Source organism: Phoca vitulina, unplaced genomic scaffold, assembly GCF_004348235.1.
Source record: "Phoca vitulina isolate PV1807 unplaced genomic scaffold, GSC_HSeal_1.0 scaffold18, whole genome shotgun sequence".
NCBI lineage: Eukaryota > Metazoa > Chordata > Mammalia > Carnivora > Phocidae > Phoca > Phoca vitulina.
This window is the reverse complement of record NW_022589721.1, coordinates 18,268,957-18,289,310: the sequence shown is the minus strand read 5'-3', so window position 1 is coordinate 18,289,310 and position 20,354 is coordinate 18,268,957. Positions and strand designations below refer to the sequence as shown.

At 48.9% G+C, this 20,354-nt stretch overlaps 2 protein-coding genes across 2 annotated transcripts in view; one reads left to right on the top strand and one right to left on the bottom strand.

Annotated features, from left to right (window-relative positions):
- The window catches only part of DERL1 (derlin 1), a 68,086-nt gene that overhangs the window by 37,267 nt on the left and 10,465 nt on the right, over positions 1-20,354 (top strand). The window lies entirely within an intron of this gene.
- ZHX2 (zinc fingers and homeoboxes 2) overlaps positions 18,119-20,354 on the bottom strand; it is a 154,290-nt gene continuing 152,054 nt past the window's right edge. Inside the window, exon 4 of the mRNA XM_032415941.1 lies at positions 18,119-19,849. The gene's annotated coding sequence lies outside the window, so the exon portion shown is untranslated. The remainder of the gene's footprint in view (positions 19,850-20,354) is intronic.

Below are 20,354 nucleotides of genomic sequence, written 5' to 3'. Positions count from 1 at the left end.
ACCAGATCTGGTGAGGGAGTGCCCCCAGCGAGCAGTAGAGGGAACAGTCCCGCCACCGTGGCCCCGGCTGCGCCAGGAATTGGGTCTGCCTGCCGCGGGAATGCTGCTCCGGCGCGAGCACCCGTTCTCCGACCGACCGGCCGAGCGGGCCTCACATGGATGCTGCAAGGGCCTTCTTCCCTCACATCACTCGCTTCTGTTCCAGTAGCTCCTGCTGGCAAATCTGTGGAGCCCAAGCCCCACTCCCAGCTGCAAGGGAGCCTGGCTGGGTGAGAGCTTAACTTCTGTTTTGAGGTCGGGGGCAGGAACTCCTCACACGCAAGGAGACTGCCAGCAGGTGCAGGTCAGAAAGCACAGCCAGTGTTCCCTGTGCTCGGGGCCCGCGCAAGGGCCTTTTGGGGACAGCGCCTTGTTCTAGCGGCCCTAACGGCGTGCAGATGCCGTCTGCCGGTGCTCAGCGGGATCCCTGCCCTTTTATCTTTTTCCCGCCCTGCCAACACGGAGAAACTACATTGTCCAGACTCTCTTGGGTCCCGGTTAGTTTTTGCAAGCTAAAGGCACCCGTGTGTGACTGGGAGGCGGGAAGAAGGGCGAAGGGTCAGGGATGTCTGGGCTCATGGACTCTGGGTGATACCACTCTCTTCCCTTTGTGCCTTCAACCCTCCCACCATGGGTCATGAATTTTCTGTGGTCACCCACCCCCGTTTTCCTGAGGGACATGGACCTAAAGGTCACGGGCAGGGGTTCAGACAGCTGGGTGTGTGAGGGCTGGCTGCGGGGAGACTCGAGCCTCGAGCACCCCACTAAGGAGGAGGAGCAGGCAGTACTTACCATGTCACAGGAAGGGCCCAAGCAGCGACTCCTCACCGGGAACTCAGGCTGGAGGCTCCCCTGGGCAACGCCAGAGGCCCAGCGTGTGTGATGGAGATCAGCGTTGCTGGTGAACCAGCGTCAGACGGAGCCAGGGCGGCCCGCTCTCTGCCACCTCCCAGTGGCAGGCAGCCCACCTTCTCTGGGCCTCTGGAAGTGAGAGATTAATACCTACCCCCGAGGGTTAGGGTTAGGGTTAGGGTTAGGGTTGGTGCAGGGGAAGCCCTTTGCAAATAGAAGGGAGTGGTTTTTCATGCAGAGGGAGCACTGTCCGCACCGCCCCCCCCCCCCAATCAAAGGGCCCCTTCAGCTGAGGAGTGACCTTGGCTTTCTCCTCCTGCTGGCTGGAATCCATCCCTCAGTGGCTCCCACGAGAGAAGAGACGCTCATGTGTTCACTTGGCCTGGCTCAGTCACAGGCCTGGTGCTGTGCTGGGTGCTGGGGGATACAGGGATGAAAAGGACTTGGTTTCTGCCCTGAAGGAGCCCTAGTGGGAGACACGGGCATGCAGTCTGTCGATTAAAGCTCCCCAGGACCTGGAGGTAGGATTGTGGGAAACTTCTAGAAGCAGAGATTTCTAAGCTGTGACCTGACCGAGGAGCAGGGGTTAACTAGATCAAGGAGCGGGGCTAGGGCCAGAGTGTCAGGTGGAGGTGACAGTGTTTGCTCAGGTCTGGATGCAAGAGGAATGGGGAGCTGGAGGCGAGTGTAGGCAAAGGGTGGGAGTGGGGAGCAAAGGGCTGGAGGGTGAGTGAGGCCAATCATGTCTTGCCAAGGGGATTGGACTCACTGGGCACACTGTCTGCCCCAGGAGACACACAGCTGACCCTGGGCCCAGCTGCAGGCTGATTTATAAGCTCCAGTGCCAGGAGTGACTGTGTCACCTGTTCTGAAATCCGAGTCATGTCAGGCTCTGGGGTGAACGCTCTCTGTGCCTTTGTCCCGTGTTAACCTGAGCTGAGAGGAGAAGCTGCCCCTGGCGACCCTGGGGACTCTGGCCCTGACCCTCTGCCCCCCAGGGAGCAGGACAGGTCAGGACTGGAAGCCGTTGCCTCCTGCTAGGACCTTCTCCACCCTCTTCCCGCCTTTCGCCCTGCTCCTGGTCAGATGCCGATGTTCTCTCTCCTCATACTTGTCAGGCCCGGCGAGAGCAACTGCTGTGATTTTCCACCTGCCTTCCAGACAGGTGACTTTCGTAAGGAGACCAGAACAGGCTCACCGGATGTCTCTGTGGGACAACTGAAGGTTGTTCTCTCATCTGAGAGTAAAAACCGGTCAGCTCTGCAAGGAGAGGCGGATAGCAGTTAAGTAGAATTGAAAACGAGGAGAGAGAAAAATCTAAGCCTGTATCAGATTGATTCTGCTGAACCCCGCCTCCTACCGTCTCCTGTTTGTGGGTTACCCTTATGTGTCTCGCATCTCAGTTCAGGTGGCACCTGCTCTAGGAAGCCAACCGTGCCCCTGGTTTGAATCGATGCCCCTGCTCTGTTTTTCTAGTTCTCTCTGTGTAGATGTCTCACTGTGGCTGTTATTGACTTGTCTGCCTCCCGCATCAGACCGAGCTCATTTCGTTTAACAAGAGTGAGTCGGACTCCTCCCATGTGCCGGACTATATAATTAGCTCCTGGGTGGTCAAGAATGAACTGGTCAAGGTCCTGCAGGGACCTGTGATCAAACTGAGGGCACAGACCGTGGGGCCCACTTGGGGCAGGGCCAGCACGTATCAGTTTTTTCTTCTTAGCCGTTAAAGGACTCGACACAAAGTAAGCACTCCGAAAGTGAATATCGTATGAGTGGTGTTGGCACTGCGGATGTATTTTTTGAATTTGGAGGAAGATTTGTCCTTCATTATTCCTTGAGCTCGGAAGACTGCGCGTACTTCCTGCTTGCTTGAGCCCATCAAAGATGAGATGACTGTGGTTTCTCGTAACTTCTGTTGGGCACAGTATACCAGGCATAGTTAACCTCTTATGGCTCGGCGACGTTAGGAGTAAGTACATTCATGGCTCTAGCAGAGACAACTTTGACGCATGGCTGCAGTAATCATGTGTATGGTTTAAAAAAAAAAAAAAAAAAGCTGGTTCTGGAGTCCTAATATTTCAGTTTTGGTCCTGGATGTGTAACTAGCTAGAAGATGATCTTAGGCAAATTACCCACGTAAAACAAGAGTTGGGGGTGCTGGGTTAGATGAATTCCAACACCTTGCATTTGGGTGTCTCTGAATCGACGGCTTGTTTACCTGGATTCCTGGCCAGAATCCACTTGAGTCCATTTGAACTTTTGCCTTCCTCGGGCTGGACCTCCTCAGGTGACCTGGCTATACCACGCCCTTGCAGGACTACGGCTTTCCGCTGGGCGTGCTGCGGAAGGCAGTCAGCATCCCGGATGCCATGACATTTGAAACAGAGATGTGCATCCGAGCGGGTCTGCATCGCCCAGAGTCCCTCGCCACTGGCTTCTGCTTGGGCTTGGCCCCAGTAGACAATGGCAGGAGACTGGAGGGCCAGAGGAGAGGGGATGCCGCCTTTCTTCTTCGTTTTCTCCTTCTTTGGTCATGTCACCGGCCACAGCTGCATCCGTGACTCCAGCCACGGTGCGAGCAATCCCTGGCTGCTGGTACAACTCTTTCCCTCTGCTGTTCCTTCCGCCCTGGAGGGGGTAATGGCTTCCCGCTGTTGCTAGCCTCTGGGTGCCTTGCTTGGCCCCTGAGCCCTGCCCACACCTGTGTGAGAGGTCCCTGCAATGAAGTCTCTTCTGTCGAACCACCTGTGGGTCCCTCTTGGGCTTCGGACCACCCAGCGCTATACCCTCCCCAAAACTCCATTATGCAGCCTTTATCTTCCCGTTTTACACCCAAGGGAACCAAGGCTCGGAGAGGTTGTGACTTGGCCCAAACTACAAGATTTGAATCACCTGGCTTCAGAGTCTGGGTCCTTCCTCCCCTGTTGTGCTCAGCACGTGAAGTTTCCATCTCCTTCCCTGTCTCCAGGCAGAGTGGCTTCTAAACCCTTTTGTTCTTCCTCTTTTTCCTTTCTGGCATCTTGGGATAGGATATGAGTCTATCTAGGTCCTTACTTTTATGTCTAGAAAATGTCAGTGTGCCTCCGTGGACTCTTAAATCATCCATGTTGGCAATAATCGGTGTGAGTCGTTAGTTTAAACCGACTCTCATGATCGGCCCACAGTCAGCTCACACAGGCAGGGAAACAGGCTTCTAAGGAGCTTTGTTCTGGCTGCAGGGATAAGGCAGGGATGAAAAAAGACAACTGACAGCCTAATGCCCCTCTCTCTGACTCAGGGAGAATCCTGAGTCCTTGAGATTCGGCCTGACCTTGGCAGCCAAAAGCCTCTCCCCTCATTTATCCCAAGGAAATAATCAGAGAAATGGGAGAAGAATGAATAAAGATCGAAGTGGCAAAACTACTGGAAACAACCTGTGTGTCCATCGGCAAGAGATTGGTTAAATAAATCATAGTCTGACATTGGAAATGGCTCACTTAAAAATCCACTAAAACTAAGCTGCATTTGTTGATGTGGAAAAAATGTCCAGAGCAAGTTGTGAAATGAGAGGAGCAGATTATAAAACGGTGTACATGGCGGGGGATGCCGTTTTTATAGAAAAGAATCTTTATTGTTTTGCTTTCTATCTCTGTAGCCAACCTGGCCATCCTACAGTCTCTAAACTTTAGGCCCCTTGACTCCGGGGACTGCTTCCAAACACATCTGGCAGGGCCCATTTCCCCAGTCCTATGGGGGAACTCCTAGCCAGCCCTCAAGACCCGTCCAAAATGCAACTCCTCCTCCCTTCCTCCCGCGCTCTGCCCTGGAGTGCTTTGCTCACCACTGTGGCAGCTCCCACTGGGTTGGGACGAAGTTACTTCCCGTCTTCCTCACGAGTGAGGCCATGGTTGGATTCAGTTTGGGGGCTCCAGAGCTCAGCCCTAGTACATGCTCTGTACATGGTTGTCGAATCAATGGCTGACATCTGGTACCTCCCGATGTGTCACCTGGCGGAGACCACAACATCTTAGGTCTCATTCCTGCCAGAATCCTGGAGGATTCGAGAATCAAGTCATGGACACACTTGCGCAAATGCGACAAAACAGTGTATCAATGTGAAAGACAAACGCCGAGAAACTGTTTCAGATCGAAAGAGAACAAAGAAGCATGACACGTAACTGCAAAACGTGATTCAGGATTGGATTCTGGAAACAAAAAATTGGTATAAAGGGCAATATTAGCCAATTGGCAGACCTGGAGTATGGGTTGTATGTAAGAAAGTAGTATTTTAGCAAGGATAATTTCCTGAATTTGATACCCGCACTGTGGTTATATTGGAAAACTGTTCTATTGGAATTCTGTATCATAAAAATTTCAAAGGTACAGAAAAATGGAGAAAATGGTATAATAAGCACCTGTATACTCATTACCTAGAGTTAACAACTGTTGATTTGCCATCCTTTGTTTTCTGAAGGATTTTAGATATTTACAAGTGAATTATATATAACTCATGCCATTTCACCTCTTCCTTGTGCATCTTTAAACAATAAGGACGTTTTCTTATGTGACTCCAACACCACTAGCCTACCTAACAATTAACAATAATTTCCTAGTATCATCTAATACCATCCATATTCACATGTCCCCATTTGCCTCTAAATATCTCTTAGAGTTTGTTCAAACCAGGATCCAATCAAGACCATGTATCTATCATAACTGGTTGTTATAGAAGAAAAGCCTTAAATGTATGCCCTAGATCCTTATTTTCTTTATCTTATTCAATTCAATTCCTTCCTTCCCTCCCTCCCTCTCTCCCTTCCTTCCTTCCTATCTTCCTTCTTTCCTCCCACAATATTGATCAAGAGCCTTATGATGTGTTAGGATGTAAAGATGAATAAGGTAAGATCCTTGCCTTAGGGATCTCACAGCCTAATGAAGGAGGAAGAGTCACACAGACGGATAATTATAAAACAGTGTGTGAGAGCCCCGCTAGAGATAGATGCTGGGTATTCCACAGTTCTTTGCAACTTCTATCAAATGATGAGAAGGAAAAGGAAGAAAAACTGGTTTAGGAGGTAGTTGGAATAAGTAATTAAATGGAGCCATTTTATAGGTCATGATGTAGATTTCAAATTCCCTTAATCTCCTGGTCCTTCATTCTTATGAGTAAACAGGGGTTGATCGTTAACAGCATTTGATACCCAGTTGTTTCAAGTCTGTTTTCATTTCTCTTCACGGCTCCTTGAAAGGCTCTCCTCAACCCCTGCCTCCATTCCCAATCAGCCTGCCATGACCACAAACATGAACGCCAGACTGCTCGGAAGTCTTACTGTCCACTCCCCCGGTCTGGGAGCCAGTGGAAGAATCCTCAGGGTCTATAATTCTTGGGGCATAGTCCCCACCTTTCAGCCCATGTGCTCTTTCCACTGCTGGAATGGGTCGGGAGCCAAGACATCCAGTTGAGGAGGCGCTAAAGCACTGTGGTTAGAAGCATGGGCTTTGGTCTCAGAGAACCCTGGGTTCAAATCCTGGCTCTGGCACTTGTTAGTTTCTGTGGCCTTGGCCACATTCCTCAGTCCAATCTTGAAGCAATCTTTCTGGAGTCTAAACTTTACTCCTCTGGGTGGGGAAAATGACGCAATTTTCACGTGCCCTGGAAGTCCTTCTTTCCTGGGGTCCTAGTCATTCTTACACAATATGCTCATGACTTGCCACACAAAGGAGTCAGAAACGCCACGGAAAAACTTCTGGAACACACAGGGATTTAACAATCCCTTAAAGAGGAATTCATCCTGCTAAGGTCAATTCAGTCCTCAGCCTCCCCAGGTGGCTAGTGCCTGAGGTTTATTCACTTCTGCGGGGCAGAGGGTGCTTAGGGGACTGCGTCCAGGTGCCCGGGCGTAGATGAGGGCGGCTGCCTTCCCAGAGCAGCTGGTTGGATGACCCCAAACAAAGGCTCCCTGTTTCTCTAACAAAGCCATTGTGAATGTTGCTTGGCTGGCGGAGAGATGCAGAGTGATGGGTTCTGGATTTGGAGAAATATTCCTGCATAGACTGCTTTTCAGTTTTCACTGAACAGCAAATGGCAGCTTTTTTTTTTTTAAGATTTATTTATTTATTTGACAGAGAGAGAGACAGCGAGAGAGGGAACACAAGCAGGGGGAGCGGGAGAGGGAGAAGCAGGCTTCCCGCCGAGCAGGGAGCCCGGTGCGGGGCTCGACCCCAGGATCCCGGGATTGTGACCTGAGCCGAAGGCAGACACTTAACGACTGAGCCCCCCAGACGCCCCCATTTGCTGCTCTTTAATAAAATACTGTTTATGGGCACATATGCTTCTTCAAAGTTCTTCTGGGGGAGCGTGCTGACAATCTTTGCTCCAAAGCCGTCGAGCTCTTGTCCTCAAGTTTCTTGAGTTCCCTGCCATCCTGAAAAATCTCCCCAAAGCCTTCAGTTGAAGGTAAGGGTTTGGGAGCTGGAATCTGGAGACTTTTAAGAGGAGTATCGGCCCAGGCTCCTATCATCATAGAATATGAGAGTTGGAATGAACAGTTGGTTGATGGTCATCTGGTCTAACCCCCCTCATTTTTCAAATAAGGAAACTGATGCTTAAAGAGAGACAGTGACCTTCTCGGCGTCAGACCTCCATTTGTGGTAAAGCAGGGGCCAGGATTCGGGGCTCCTGAATGCTGGGGTGGCCTTGCCATGGACAGTCATGTGACTGGGGTGGATGGGTCACTGGAGAGATATTTGGGGGAGAGAAGTGAGAGAATGTGGTGTTTGGTTAAAACTCAAGGAGGAATGACAGGTGAAAATGCTTGCCCATGTTTCTGCTGTTCCAGGACGCAGAATTCTTAGCAGACAGAACAGGATGAGCAAGTGTAAGACAAGCAGGATCCATGGAAATGGGTAAGAGTTTCATCCTATTGATAGCAGGACATGCTTTCAGTTGGTTTCCTGGTTTCATTTTGCATCTACTACAACGACTTCATGGAACCCTATTCCAACTGTGACCCACATGGTCCAGTTCTAGAACCACTTACAGAAGCACAGTCCAAATAAGCCAAAACCTGACAAAAGGGAATTTAGCTTTTTTTCATCTTTCTGAAAGACCATGAAGCAGGTTTCCAGGTATATAACTCGTTGGCAGTGTGCCTTCTATGCTGCTTAGACTCTTGGCTGGTTTTCTTTTGTCTTACACTCTGAAGCTGTTCACTAATCAAAAGTTTGAAGAATTCTTTCCTTTTCCACCAGTCCTACTGACTTCTGCTTCCTGAAGTTTCTCTCTTTTCTCTCTCTATTCTTTATTACACAGGTGATTTAACCTCCCTCCTTAAGTCCTTCTACTCCTCCTTTGACCCTTTTGCTGCCGTCCTTCTTTGCTCATTCCAGACCCTGCACCAAGAAAGTCTGGGAATTGGTCTCTCCAGGTGATAGGGGAGAAAGAAGAGTTAGGTTGTCAACTAGAGGTTCTCTCGGGTGCATTGGGTGAAGGGAAGAAGTTTGTGGACATTCATCTCTTTGATCCCATCATGGATGTTTCCCTGCAATTTTTTTTTCTTTCAAACATCTTACTACCATCCCTAGTCTCATTAAACTTGTGATACTGCTGGTGCAGATTTATTCCTACAACACACGATTGAATGCATGCTTGCCTTGTCCCTGCGGGGCTGGACTCTGTCTGCAAGGAGACCACAGGCTTACGTGGCAGACAAACACAGAGACAGTTATAATACCATGTGTCTAGAATTATAATAGAGACATGCAAAAGGGCTTTTAGGAGCACAGAGGAAGAAGCAAATGACTTGGCTGGAAGGGGTCAGGAGAGGATTCTTGGAGGACCTGATATTCATCTGGGACTTGCATGCGTCAGGGGAGTTTGCCAGGTAAAGGAGGAAGAAAAGGGAAGTTCAGGCACCAAGAACAGCAGGTGCACGAGGCGAGAGAGAACTTGGAGGAGGTGGGGGACACTAAGTGGTTGAGGATGGGCTTGAACAGTGTGTGTGTGTGTGTGTGTGAGAGAGAGAGAGAGAGGGACAGAGGGACAGAGGGAGGGAGGGAGAAGTGGGATGGGGGATACCCTGGATGTGAGGTTGGGAGGAACAGGCAGGGGACGGAGCCAAGAGCAACTTGCCTGTAGAGCCAGGAGCTTGGGCTTTTTTCTGTAGGCAGCGGGAGCCACTGACAGGGCGTTAGGAGTGTGATCAGACTTAGGTTGTAGGAAAGGTTACTCTAGCTGCAGTCTGCAGAGCCAATGGGGCCGACAGAGGTGAGACTGGGGTAGGGAGACCAGTTAGGAGGCTGTGCAAGGCAACGGGTGAGAATCTGGCTGATGACAGTAGCAAGGGGTGGTGGATGGGTCACTGCAGAGATATGTGGGGGAGAAGTGAGAGAACGTGGTGTTTGGTTAAAACTCAAGGATGAATGACAGGTGAAAATTGTCCCCCCAGGTTTCTGACTTGGGCAGTTGGATGCTGCCGCTGCCATTCACCAAGACGGGAAACACAGGGGCAGGTTATGCGGCAAAACACATGTGTGTGTTCCTTAAATTCCTGTAACTTAACAGTTTAACTTTATCTGTTTGGTTTCTGGTTTCTTTTTTCTCTTTTTTTTAAGATTTAAAAAAAAGATTTATTTATTTATTTTAAGAGAGAGAGAGTGTGAGTGGGGGGAGGGGCAGAGAGGGAGGGAAAGCGAGAAAGAATCTCAAGCAGACTCCCGGCTGAGTGTGGAGCCTGACTCAGGGCTCCATCTCAGGACCCTGAGATCATGACCTGAGCCCAAACCAGGAGTCCAGCACTCAACCGACTGAGCCACCCAGCTGCCCCTGGTTTCTGGTTTCTATTATCATACTAGGTATATAGAGATATATATAGATATATATATATACTAGGTATATAGAGATATATATAGATAATTATTTATTTTTATTTTTTACATTTATTTATTTATTTACTTGAAAGAGGCTTTTTAAAAATTTTAATTCCAGTATAGTTAACATACAGTGTTATATTAGTTTCAAGTGTACAAGATAGTGATCCAACACTTCCATGCATCACCTGGTGCTCATCATGACAAGTGCACTCCTTAATCCCCATCACCTGTTTCACCCATCCCCCCTCCCATCTTCCCTCTGGTGACCATCATTTTGTTCTCTAGAGTTAAGAGTCTGTTTCTTGGATTCTCTCTCTGTTTTTTCCTTTGCTCATATGTTTTGTTCCTTAAATTCCACATAAGAATGAAATCATATAGTATCCGTCTTTCTCTGACTGACTTATTTCACTTAGCATGATACTCTCTAGCTTCATCCCAATCCTTTGTTTACATTCCTACTCCCACCACTTTCTGTCTCTATAGATTTGCCTATTTGGGACATTTCATATAAATGGAACCATAGCCAATACATTTTAAAATATAATCTAACCTGCCCCTGCATTTCCAGTTACCACTTCTGCAGACATATGCTGGGCAGTGGGGTAACAGTATCTGTTTTAGTCAAAACTCATTTCCAAATGACAGTAACACAACTCCAACTAACTTAAGCAAAAGGGGGATTTATTGGCTCACATAACTGGGAAAGATGGGCGAACCTACATTTAGAATTAGCTGGATCTGAAAACTCAAATGATCTCAGACTTCTTTCTTCCCACTGCCCCCTCCCCCCCTTAAATTTTTTTTTTTTTTTAAGATTTTATTTATTTATTTGACAGAGAGAGAGAGAGCGAGAGCAGGAACACAAGCAGGGGAAATGGGAGAGGGAGAAGCAGGCTTCTTGCCGAGAAGGGAGCCCGATGTGGGACTCGATCCCAGGACCCTGGGATCATGACCTGAGCCGAAGGCAGACGCTTAACGACTGAACAACCCAGGCGCCCCCCCCACCTTAAATTTTTATAAACCTCAAGAAGGATGTTGATTGGTCCGGCCTGAGTCATGTGTGTACCCCTTGGACCACTCACTGAGGTCAGAGATGAGTGCCATGATTGGCTAGGCCTGAGTCACATGACGCCCACGGCCAGAGGGTCCTGCCCTCGCCTGGTGCCACACCCATAGCCTGTGGTTGGCCCAGGGGAAGAGCAGGTGCATAGAAGCCTTCCCCAGTGGGAAGGGATGTGAGTGCTGTGGAAAGGGACGGGCAAGGGATGCAGGGAGTTACAAGCCACCGAGGCTCAGCACACTTCCTGACTAGAGGAGCGGCACGCAAAGAGGAGGTTGAACAGCAAACCCATACGTGGTCAGAACGAGATAGATCCTGTTGAAGTGAGTGCTGCAGGAGTTCAAAACAACAGGGCTCCCTGAGAGCCAGTGAGAGGGGTGTCTTCCTTAAACCCAGCTTCCTGTCACCCAAGATTTACCTTTATTTGCTCTGCTGGGACTTCAGCGAGGCCTGGAAGAATAGGGGATTCGGCAAGAAATGGGGTGGGGGATTCTAAGAGGGGAAACTGCATGGACACAGGGAGTGTTCAGCGACCAGCAAGCAGGCCAGTGTGGCCACAGGATGAGCTTGTGGAAGGAATTAGCGGGTAAGTTGGGAAGTACGGACCTGCTCCCAAGTCTTGTGACCCAGATTCAGCTGTGGGAAGCAAGTCTGAGGTAAAAAGCTTCGAACAGACTTTGTTTCACTTTATATCTGTTTTATATAATATTTTATTTGTTTTGGGAAATCCCAAACCACTTTTTGATTTCCCATCATAGAAGCAAATAACATAATCTTTGGCTGTTTTTCAGGTTCTTTCCAAGTAGATAGTTGCTTCTGTTTTTTCATGACAGCGTTTGAATTAAATTGGTTGTTCAACACTGATGGTTTCTTCTTTTGTTACACATCGTAGACGGCTAGCTGGATTCCTAGTACTTAACACCCTGACATTGTCTACACTCCTTCATTTCTGCTTCTTGTGTCTTCCTCTCATTTATCTGTCTGGCAAACTCCTCCTGATCCTTCAAAATATAGATCAAGTTTCCTTGAAGAGGAAACAGACTATGCCTACTTTTTCTCTCACCTGGCAATTAGCACAGGGATAAATAAATACATGTGTGAGTGAAGGGGGATCTCCCTAGCATAAGTATGGCACAGACATTTTGTGTCAGTTATGAGTGTATTTGCTTGCAAGTATCAGACAAATTCAATGAGTGGTGGGTTAAACAAATAGAGATTTACTTTTCTCACATATCAAGATGTTTGGAAAGGGAAACTTCGTCCACTGTTGGTGGGAATGTAAATTGGTACCGCTACTATGGAAAACAGTACGGAGTTTTATAAAAAAATTAAAAATAGAACTAATCTACGATCCAGCAATTCCACTTTTGGGTATTTATCCAAAGAAAATAAAAACACTAATTTGAAAAGATATTTGTACTCCTATGTTCATTGCAGCATTGTTTACGATAGCCAAGATACGGAAGCAGCCCAAGTGTCCATGGATAGATGAATTGGTAAAGATATGGTGTATATATAATGGAATATTACTGAGCCATAAGAAAGAATGAAATCTTGCCATTTGTGAAAACATGGATGGAGCTAGAGAGTATTGTGCTAAGTGAAATAAGTCAGACAGAGAAAGACAAATACCATATGATTTCACTTATATGTGCCATCTAAAAAACAAAACAAATGAACAAAGCAAAATAGAAACAGACTCATTGATACAGAGAACTGGTGATTGCCAGAGGGGAGGAGTTGGGGAGACAGGTGAAATAGGTAAAGGGGACTAAAGAAGTATAAATGTACAGTTATAAAATACATGAGTCACGGGGATGTATTTCACAGTGTAGAGAATATAATCAGTAACATTGTAATAACTTTGTGTGGTGATGGATGCAACCAGACCTGGCATGGGGATCATTTTGTAACGTAAAAAAATATCAAATCATCATCTTGTACACCTGAAACTGATAGGCTATTGTATGTCAATTACAATCCAATTAAAAAAATAAGTTTGAAACTTTCATCTGTGGCATTGGTTTGGGGGCTCAGTGAAGCTCTCCGAAACAGTCTCAAGATCACCAAGGCATACGATGTCCGAAGGGAGAAAGGAGAGTGGCACCAGCCATGCAGTCGCCTTCTGTGTATGTCTCATTAGCCATTCCTAGCTGCAAGGGAAACTGAGTTTCTCACCTAGGGTTGGGGTATGTTAGTGCTTGGGCAATATCTTGGTTCTGTTAGCAAGGAAGAATGAGGGGCTGGATATTAGCTAGGCGACCAATGGCACCCACTACATATTTCATCTCCTGTTTCAAGGTTAACAGATTCGAGGTGGAGTTTCGTGTTAAATTTTGTGAAAGTTTGCCCAAGCCCAGCAGGCAAAGGCACTTTGATTATTAATGTCTGTCATAGGTGTGGAATGGGGCATATGGTGTGCTTGGTGTATATTTGCCATCTTTGGTCCAGCCAATAGATTGATCTGTGTGTGGGACCATCTGTTTCCTCCCTCTACCCTTACCCCTCCTGCTCTGTGTGCCGGGAGCCAGACTCCGCTGGGCTGGATCAACAGATCCCCTTGCTTTTGGACGTTCTGAATGGGTTTGGCCATGGAAAGGCAGTGGCAGGAGGGCAGAGGATGGGAGGGCAATGATGTCCGGGTGTTTATTCCCCGACTCCACCCCTGCTGGGTCACCATGGTTATTGAAGGCCACATCTCCTTTCAGTAGCCTCCTCTGTACATCTGTCCTCTGTGGGTTCCTGTAACTGCCCTATTTTCCTTACCCCTTCAGGCCAAGCGCCCTACGTCTTCCCTTGTTGGTTTCCCCAAACCCTGCCCACACCTTTGTAAACAATAAACTTTTAACATTTATTATTATTATTTTTTTACAATTATTTATTTATTTAGAGAGACGGGGTGGAGGCAGAGGGAGAGAGAGAATCTCAAGCAGGCTCCGTGCCCAGTGTGGAGCCTGTCGAGGCGCTTGATCCCGTGACCCTGAGATTATGACCCCAGCCGAAATCAAGAGTTAGACGCTTAACCGACTGAGCTGCCCAGGTGCCCCTGAACAATAAACTTTTAATAAACTCTCCCTAAATCACTCAGTTTCAGTGTTCCGTCTCTTTCCTGCAAGGATCTGGACCAAGGAAGTCTGTAACGCTTTGGGGGCTTGTTCTGGGTGGAGGTGTTTTAAGAGTTTACTGATGGCCATCTTTGTCTCCCCCTTCCTCAAAGTCCAGGGCAGTGTGCCTCCCCACTCCGCAGGATACCTGACTTGCCACACGCTCTGGGATGCACAAAAGTCTTTTTTTTATTGATTTGTATTGATCAACCCCTCAGGGACAATGATGGTGTCTCTGCTGTGGTTTATAAGTACATCCAGCTGTGAGGCGCTCCAGCTGGGAGCTTTCAGGAATCAGTAGGAGGGAGCTGACAGGCTGGTTCTCTCCAGACTGTATTGGGGCAGGCCAGGGAGAGCTGTCATTTCCGAGAGCTGTTGGTTGGAAGTGGCTGGGCGCCAGGTGGCCTAGAAGGACAAGGGTGCCCACACTTGGTGGACCACACGCCCTCCGTCTTGTTCCTGCCTTTGCCTCCCAGCTCCCCAAGGCCTTGGAGTCTACATTCAGAGAACAGGCTCTGTGGCGTGCTGGAGGATTAGGGTTCTCCCCCTCCCCATCCCGCCCCCCCCCAGCCAGTGTGCCGCAGGAGGTCGGGGAGGAGCCTGTCAATGCCCTCAGAGCAGGGTCGTGAATCACCTGATGATCAGTGTCAAATTGCCAGGGTCTGATTCAGCAGGTCTGGGTGGGAGCCAGAGATTCTATATTTCTAACCAGCACCCTGCTGGGGCTGGGGCCGGGGCTGGGGCTGCTGAGCTAGGGAACACACTTAAGTAGCCAGGACTCAGAGCTGAGCCTTCCATTCCAGGAGCCGCCCCATTTAGCGTCTTTCCTTCGATTTTTATCTCATCATCTCATCAACCCATCAGAACCGAGTTTCTAGTAACAGGTTTTGGCTTAAATCAAAAAGAGAAGTACGTTAGTATTTATGAAACAGGGAAGAGAGGATGCTGGCCTGGGGAATGGCAGGGTCCAGGGACTCAAATGATGTTGTCACTGTCATTGTCACCACCAACCACCTCTTCCACTCATCGCTCCTCTGCTCCTTTATTTTTTTGGCCTCTTCCTCTGGACCTACTGGCTTCCTGTCTTCGGCTGCCGGTGGCAGCAGGCTAATCCCACACTGTCATCGAAAAGGGAAAAGGGAGCTCTCTGCCCCAGACCGGAGCGTGCCTGCCCAGCATTGCACCCGGCTCTGGATAGGGGGCTGGAGCGTCCTGTTGGGGGCCAGGTCACCGCCATGGGCAGCGCCCCAGAATCAGATGAGTGGAGGGGGCGCCGAGTGGAACCCCATGGGAAGAGACGGTAGAACAAAGACGGGGCAGACAGAAGCAGCAGCGGGTCGGGCCCCGCCACTGCTCTTTTCCACCTCCGTGAGGCTCCTGTCCGGCTCGCCCCCCTTAAGAACCTCACCTCGCTTCTGCCACCCTCTCATCGAGCAAAGATAGCTTGACAAATTTTGCCGGATGCTTAAAAGAGCACAACCATCTTCCCTGTTTCCATTGCAACCGATTATCAAGGCTTTCTTCTTTGTGCAGGAATTAAAATAAAAAGACACATGTTCTGGCTTGGTTTTCCCTTTGGTTCCTTCAGGCATCTGATAGCAGCTCACACTGCCTTGCTGGAAGAATTTCTTTACGTTGCTCGAGAGCGGCAAGCAGAGCTGCAAGGGCAGTAAGAGCAGGAGCAGAAGGCAGATGCCCGGGGAGAAGCTGGAGGCCGGGTTTGGTCCGACGTTCGTTAATGGGCTGGAAGGACAGACGGCGTGGGGAGACGAGGTCTGTGGCAGGTCCAGTGCTGGGAACGCACAGGGAAGGCGGTGCAGGCAGGGACTGGGAAGGAGTCAGCGACGGCCACTCTTCATTTTTTTTTTCCTAATAAGAAAATTGCACGTTGGATTTTTGGGATATTTTTGGAAGAGGGGAATAGGGAGAGTTTGGGGGTCAAGGGGAGGAAGGAGAGTATTGGCTACACATGGCAAAGTCTCCCAAACCAGAAGCACAGGTGTCTGGACTGTCATCTCCGAGACCTGGATGCAGCTTCATCCTGTCTGCCTTTCTCACGCCAGCATCCCATCCGGACACGGAAAGGTACAGCCATCGCACGGCCTGGCCGGGTGTCACTCCCCAGTCAGAGCACCAGGAGGGGAGCGAACATTTGTAGAGCACCTGTGTGCTGGGTACTTTGCATACTTGAGCTCAGTTAATCCTCACAAAGGACCCGTGGCAAAGATCTGCACCTCCAGGTCTCAGATGAGGGCTGCGAAAAAAGTGAAGTAAACCCCACCAGACCACCTAGCTCGTGAGCCAGAGAGCTGGGATTCAAACTTGGGTCTGACTGCAGAGCTGGAACTCCTCCCCCGTCCATCTGTCCATTTGTCCATCTGTCCGTCCGTCCATCCACCACCCATGCATCCCACAAATTTCTAGGGAGCATCTCCTCTGTGCCTGACACTGTGCTAGGGCCAGAGGACGTGGGAGAGGGGACAAGATAGACACAATCCTTGTCCTCGTGGAGCTTGCAATGCAGTGGGATGCAAAAGACAGTAAACAGACATATGAGGACACGTTGTGAAAAGCAAGATGGAGGAAAATGAAGCAGGGTTGGAGGAAGGCACGGCAGATAGGCAGGGCTGGGGTGCGGTTAAGTATGGCCCCTAGGATGCAACTTTTAAGGAGATGCCCGCTCTCGGGGTCCTGCACATCCAGGCTTGGCACTGGCACGACCCTGGTTCCTTATGTTTTGCACCCATAGGGGCTTGCTTGCCTCGATCTCATCCTGTCCTGGAGGTGGGGAGTCCTGGAGGGCAGGTGACATTGGTCCAGGTGGCGTGTGGTATCTGGAGCATGAGCTTTGGGGTGGGTGGTGGGGACGGAGCGCATTCCGCTAAGCAGAAGGCATCTCTGCCTCCTGACTGTGTAGGGGACCAGGGGATGGAGAAGGAAAAAGAGGTAAAGAGATTAGTGGGCAATGTTTCCTGTGTGTGGGGAAGTGGGGGGACTACCCGAAGAATATGCTTATACACGCTTTACACACATGCTTAGTTTAGATAAACTGGCCAAAAGTCCATTAGTCCCTGGAAAATTAAACACAGAGACCAGAGATTCCCAAAGTGGGTTCCCTGGACCAGCAGCATCAGCCTTACCTGGAAACTTGTTAGCAACACAGATTCTCGGCTTTTGCTCCAGACCTACTGATTCAAAAACTTTAAGTAGCCCTTCCACGTGATTCTGGGGCCTGCCCAAGTTTGAAAACCACTGGGTAGATGAGTGTCACTGCTGAACAGTGAGGGACGCTTTATTTTTTATTTATTTATTTTTAGTCTAAGATCTTTTTAAATTTAAATTTAATTAATTAACATATAGTGTATCATTAGTTTTGGAGGTAGCGTTCAGTGATTCATCAGTTGCATAGAACACCCAGTGCTCATCACATCACGTGCCCTCCTTAATGCCTATCACCCCGTTACCCCATGCCCCCACCCACCTGTCCTCCAGCAACCCTCAGTTTGTTTCCTAGAGTTAAGAGTCTCTTATGGTTTCTCTCCCTCTCTGATTTCATCTTGTTTTATTTTTCCCTCCCTTCCCCTATGATCCTCTGCTTTGTTTCTTAAATTCCACATGAGTCTTTCTCTGATTGACTTACTTCGCTTAGCATAATACCCTCTAGTTCCATCCATGTCATTGCAAGTGGCAAGATTTCATTTTTTTGATGGCTGAGTAATATCCCATTGTGTATATATACCATATCTTCTTTTTTAAAAAAATATTTTATTTATTTGACAGAGAGAGACACAGCGAGAGAGCGAACACAAGCAGGGGGAGTGGGAGAGGGAGAAGCAGGCTTCCCGCTGAGCAGGGAGCCTGATGCGGGGCTCGATTCCAGGACCCTGGGATCATGACCTGCGCTGAAGGCAGACGCTTAACGACTGAGCCCCCCAGGCGCCCCTATACCACATCTTTATCCATTCATCTGTCGATGGACATCTGGGCTCTTTCCACAGTTTGGCTATTGTGGACATTGCTGCTATAAACACTGGGGTGCAGGTGCCCCTTCGGATCCCTACATTTGTATCTTTGGGGCAAATACCCAGGAGTGCAATTGCTGGGTCGTAGGGTAGCTCTATTTTTAGCTTCTTGAGGAACCTCCACACTGTTTTCCAGAGTGACTGCACCAGCTTGCATTCCCACCATGAGTGTAAGAGGGCTCCCCTTTCTCCACATAGTGAGGGACTCTTGAAACCTTACCTGGGCAGAGACACAAAAGCCAGCCTTCTCCGAGAAATGGCAGTGTCCTTGTCACCAGTCCTCGGCAGTCCAGGGAGGGTAGTGACTTACCTTGGGTCACGTGAGTGTGAGCAATGGTGCCGCCCCTGGCCTGTGGATCTCATTCCCACTCTGCAGGAGTTTATGAATCTATTTGTGAAGACCCTGGAGGAGGGAGGGCCTATCACTTACTTCTCTGTGTCAAAGAGATATGACAGATTTCCATATCAACATTTACGCCCTGTTTTTAAAGTCCCATTTGTGCTGTCGGACCTCACCAAGACAGAAAATGAGAAATGTCAAGTGAATCGGTCATAACCGCTCTGAAATGGGGAGTGGCTGAGTTGGAGCCCTTCCCTCATGCCATGCCCTAGGGGCCAGGCAACAATGAAGAACGAGGAGCAGAGGAAAAGGTTATAAAAATGTTTAGTCTTTGCTTTATTGAGTTACAACAAATGAGCAACAAGTTAGAAAAAATGGTTTTTTTTTCCAAAATCCCTAGCATTTTATTTGTGCAGTGTACCCAAATGGGGGGCGATGGCGGGGGGGGGGGGGTTTGCAAACACAACTCATATTGCAACATTTACACCAGATAGTTCTCTTGGTTTTTCCTCTTTAAAAGTTAGGACTAACTGGAAAGAAAAAAAAAAGTGCACTCAGGAATCTAAAATTGGCCCAAAAACAAACACACAAACAAACAAAAATCAATTCATGGTGAGGCTTCAAGCTGAAATCTTGTCAAAAACCACACTGAGAAAAGCCAATCAGGAACAGAAATCAAAACCGAAGCTGTTCATCTTTGTACCATCTAGATAGGAAGACCTCTTTTTGTTTTAATTTCATAGAAGTAATGGTAATGCTAAAAAGGTGGGAGCCCTTTCTGCTGTTATCTGAAAAGAGGCTGAAAGTGGGGAGCCACCTGCTCCCCAGGTCTCTGGTGCTGGCTCGGCCCAAGGTCAGCCGAAGAGGCCAGGTGGTTGAGAAACCAGACCTACCTCTCGGCAGTTCGGAAAGCCTTGTGCGTGGCTGAACAGGGACCCCAGGGGTGGCTGGGGGAAGAACTGGAAATGGGTCTGATGGGGAAGATCTGTCATCTGTAAACCCTCTCAAAGTGGAGACAGATGCCCCAATCCTAGCCCTTCCCACAGAGAAATCGCCCAAATTTCAAACTACTTTAAAAAAAAAAAACTCTCCCTACCTAAAATCCAGTAGATATAATGGCACTAATGCTAACATCCCCCCTCCCCAAAATTAATAAAATAAAGTTTAAAAAAAAAGAAAAGGAAAAAAGAGAAAAGCAAGTGTGATCAGCCCTCCCGCCTGGAAAAAACCTTACAATGGTAGTGCTGGAAAAGGACGTTGCCCTTGATTAAAAAGGTAACAAAATTCCCACATTGTACAAATTGGTTCCAGTATAGCAAGAGGTGGGGGCCAGGGCGAAGGCGCAAACTATTTACAGGGACCCATTGAAAACGCAGTAGTAGGACTTTGGCACTATGAACAATTCCCACCGGTCCTCTGGGCGGTGTGAGTGAGGAAGGGGGTTCTTGTACCCTGCAGCCACGCGCCCGCTAAGTGGTTCCACTTGGAGTCTCTGGCCAGGGTGGCCCACGGCCGGGGAGGGAGGTTCTCTTCTTTCGTCAGAGAGTCCCCTTTATCAGCAATGCAGTTCTGACGGACGTCCCTAGGAAGACGACACAAAACCAGAGACAAGATGTCAGGAGATGATCATTCCCCGGGGGGGAAGGGGGCAGGGTTCACTCTTCCTGGCTTTCCTGGGGAGGACCCCTTCCAAAGCCATCCTGGGGCTTGCAGGAGAGAAAAGTGCCTAGGTTTGGGGCCAGGTTTTTTTTTTTTTTTTTTAAGATTTTATTTATTTGAGAGACCGAGCGAGCACGAGCAGGGAGGAGGGACAGAGGGAGAGGGAGAAGCAGACTTCCCGCTGATTAGGGGGTTAGGGGCTCGATCCCAGGACCTTGCGATCATGACCTGAGCTGAAGGCAGACGCTTCACCAACTGAGCCACCCAGGCGCCCTGGGGCCAGTTTTTAAAAAGGAGTGTGTGTTTCTGAGCCCAGTCTGACATCACAGGAAGCACCCCCAGAATCAGGCTTTTGAAATCAGGAGGCTTTTCTGGGCAAGTGGAGGTGGTGGCCTGGTATTGTTTACATCATTACAAGGCCCTTTCCT